The 3764-nt window shown below is 46.5% G+C and overlaps 1 protein-coding gene across 2 annotated transcripts in view; it reads left to right on the top strand.

Annotated features, from left to right (window-relative positions):
- Window positions 1–3764, top strand: part of Epb41l4a (erythrocyte membrane protein band 4.1 like 4A) — a 194541-nt gene that overhangs the window by 80204 nt on the left and 110573 nt on the right. The window lies entirely within an intron of this gene.

Genomic DNA, 3764 nt, shown 5'->3' with positions numbered 1-3764 from the left:
ACACCTTTCTGGGTGTGATTTCAGGCAGTTAGCTTCTTTGGAACTGAAAATGACTTTGGAAATTTCACTCTTGTTTTCCCATGATAATTTCTCTGTACGTTTTCTTCTCACAAAGCCTATAAGGTTGCTGGTTTCACCACTTCTTTTCATGAAAGCAGTTTTGCATTTTGCAGGTGGCTTATGTGGCTTCCATTTTTGCCACCGTCTTGTAGGAGGGCTTTTCGTGGGCTACTGTTCCCTGCCTCACAGTGTTGGGAGGAGAGTCTCTGGAAGGGACATTACTGCCTTATAAGAGAGGAAACGCGAAGAAAGAACATGTGTGTCTCCCGCCTCCTGGTGAAGTTTTGAGAGTGGCTGTGGTTGTAGTGAAGGAAAGCCAGGAGGTTTCTGTTCTTCAGCCTGGGGGAGTGAGCACAGTAGAGACAGTCTGCCTTTTCCTCCTGATGTCTGCTGTCACAGGTTAGCCCGGGATACCATCCTGTCTGCTCAGAGGGCAGGGTCGCTGTGCTGTTTGCCACACTGGGAAGACTTTGGAGGTGATAGACTTTGAAGGATGAAAGGATATCTGTTGATTTAGTCTAAGAAAGATTTTAACTTCCTATAGATAAAAACCTTACGCAGAATGCTTGGAGGCTTATCTTAGAAATGCCCCGACTGGCTGTTTATTTCCTGTCCTGCGCAGCCGTGTTGAAATGAAGAGCTCTTCCTCCCCTTTCAGGTCTTCTGGCTCTCTGGTATTTGGGGAGTGAAGTCAGTACAGAGCATGGTCCTCGAGATCCCCTAGGGTGAGAAGAAGCAGGGAACGAGGTGCTGCTGAGGGTGAAGGATGCTGAGCGTTTGGTGTGTTTGTGGCTGGTTTCGCAGTCTGTTCTGTTTCTCAGGAGGGTTTCATAGAATCGAGGTAAACGTTGGGGTGTCGGGTAGATCATCATAGAAAGAACTGCACTGCATTCTGCTAGGCAAGTGGGCGTTACTGCGTGTTATATACAGGCATAGTCAGAGGTTCACTGGCTTCTGTCCCGTATAGGCCACAGGTCGCTGTAGTGGAAGTGGAAACCTGTGCAGAATGGTAAACTGAGGCTTAGGTGGGTTCCCCAGATTGCATTCATATTTTATTAGCAATACATTGTTCTAACAGAGACAAACGTAGTTTTCTGATGGATGCCAGACCTTGCCCGGAAAGACTGGCTGCCTTGCTGAAATTACACAGACCGTATCTTCTTTGAAGGTAATTCAATGACAAGTGCCCTCATACGTGAGAGAGGAAGGCTGGAGAGCAAGGAGAAGATGTTACGATGGAAGCAGAGGTTGGAGTGGTGCATTACTAGAAGAGGTCCTTGAGCTAGGGAATGCGGGTGGCTTCCAAAAGCTGGGAGGAGACAAGGAAGTGGCTGCTCCCCCCCCCCAGAGAGCCTCCAGGAGGAGTTCAGCCTGCATGCATTTTTAATTTATCCTAGTAAAATTCATTTTGGACTTAAAGCGTCCAGAGTGATAAGGGAATACATTTCTGTTGTTTTAAGCAATCAAGACTATAGCGGTTTGTTACAGCAGCAGAAAGCAAGTCTCGTGGATATATGGAGGAGAGTTTCCTTCTTGCTTGCTCAGGAGAAGTGTAAGACTTTGTAGTGTAGATTTTTCACATTAGGCAGAAGCCTGCACAGCACTGCTAAGCTCCCTGTGTAGTGAGATCTCTGGCAGATGAGCAGGGCCCCTTTGTGACTCTAGCTGCACGAGTGTCCCTGGTGCGTGTGAGCAATGTTGCTGCTTCAGCAGCACTTGGGTTCCTTGCTGTGGGGAGGGATGGCGAGATCTGTTGGCCACAGGCACAGTGTTAGAGTTGTAGCATGGTCTTCTTCACTTTAAGCATTAAGAATTTGAAAATAACCAGAGGTTGAAAGGAACCAGGCCAGTTTTTAGGGGTTCCGAGACTCCTGCAAGTGGAGCGTGATGTGGTAGAATGGACAGCCGTCATGGCAGGAGAAGTGAGAGAGACAAGGAGAAGCCATGCCTTTCTCATGTATGACAGCTTTCTCTAAAGAGCTAACCAAGGTCTCAGGGGAACTACAGCACTTCCCCGTGGGGGTAACTCCTTCAGTAATGTACGTATTCACCACCATTAAAGGTTCTGTGCCACCCCCAAACACTACCACACCAAGCCACAAGCTTTCCACACATGCGCTTGGGTGGTAGTTAATTCTGTCCAAACCATAGCAGGAGCCTGCTCTGTGCTGAAAATTAAATGCCCTTGCCCTCAACCCTCTACAGTGTCATGGGGCCAAGGCAGATTTCCATGAAAGATCTCTGCAGGTTAGAAGGCATTGAGCATACAATTGGCCTTTTCTCTGGAAACTAGGGTGAGAGAAAGCAGCGCTCATTCTCATTTGTAGCGTAGGAAGAAGAACACGGTCTGTAGGGAAGGAGAGAGCAAACAAGGTCTAGATTCTTAACTATCCCTGGGAAAATGTAAAGGTGTGTATGATGGCATTGAAACCATCGTAAGGATAACTGTGATGCCCAGTGCCACTCCTGGCTAGCACAGCAGTGCTTTGATCTGTGCTGTCTCTCAGTGAGACATTGAGGCCCCTTGCCTAATTACTGTCTCAGAGGCAGAAGTCATAGGTGCTCGGAACTTTTCTCATAGAATTGGAGCTGGCTCTGAGAATCATGCCTCTAGACCTGCTGTCCTCTGACCTCTAGAAAGGGAAAGGTCAGACATGAAGGTAACAGTGGCACATGGGTGTCTTCCTTCAGTGAGCTGTTCCCTGGCGTCACCAAAACAATAAAGACAATCGGAAATAACTTTCTGGGTCTTTCGGTTCCCAAACACTCTCTTTTCCCCTCCCGTCACAGGGAAGAGTGTCAATGCCCCTGTCCTCAATCTTCCGGCCTCTCCCTTCCTTTTCTCCCTTTTCTCCTCTCCATTTTTTTCTCCTTAGTTCTTGCTCCCTTTTCTGCTCTCCATTTCCTGGCAGTGTTGGGTTATGCCCAAACATCTCTAATGTAGGAGCCACTTCTGAGATCTCATGTGTTCCTTAACTTCTCTTAGTTAACATAGTTATTTTTTGTTACATCTTTTGCTGTGAAGCTGCCAGAGGCATTCTTAGCCTTACAAAGAACCACACCTTTCTGCTTCATTGGCCACAGTGACTTATTCTTTCTTGAAATCTTATTTTGTTGTAATAAGAGCACAGATTCCTTGTTTTTCTCTTTTCAGACTTTCTTTTGATGATTCTTATGGCCTCTCTTCCTTTTTCTGTTTCAGACTTTCTTTTGATGATGCTTATGGCCTCTCTTCCTTTTTCTGTTCCATGAAGCATTGAGTTTGTCTTTCTTGTTTGTTTTTTTTTGGGGGGGGGATGGGGTACTTGTTTTATATGTGGGCCTTATATGTAACAGGCAAGTACTCTACTCTACCTCAGCCCCAAATGTTGTCATTCATCAAGATTTTATCCTCGATTCCCCGTGTCTGAATGCTGCAGAGGCTCCTGCATGCAATGCTACCTCCAGACGTTCTCATGTTGAATGTGATCTTGTCCACCGAGTGCACTCTGCCCTGAGTAATGACACTACACTCTGTGTTGCATCCAGATTATGTATTTTACAGTGTATGTGAGCTTTCACCTGGTGTATATTTTGGGAAATCCCTATAAGGACTGATACTATTGGGAAGGAAAGAAGATTGTCACACTTAGTACACATGGACTTTTCCTGTTCGGGGCATCTTTTGGAACCTGGTAGGGGAACAGAGGGCAAGGATGAAGTAG

Source organism: Microtus ochrogaster, chromosome 18, assembly GCF_000317375.1.
Source record: "Microtus ochrogaster isolate Prairie Vole_2 chromosome 18, MicOch1.0, whole genome shotgun sequence".
Lineage (NCBI taxonomy): Eukaryota > Metazoa > Chordata > Mammalia > Rodentia > Cricetidae > Microtus > Microtus ochrogaster.
The sequence above is the reverse complement of the archived record's forward strand: the minus strand, read 5'-3'. Positions and strand labels throughout refer to the sequence as shown.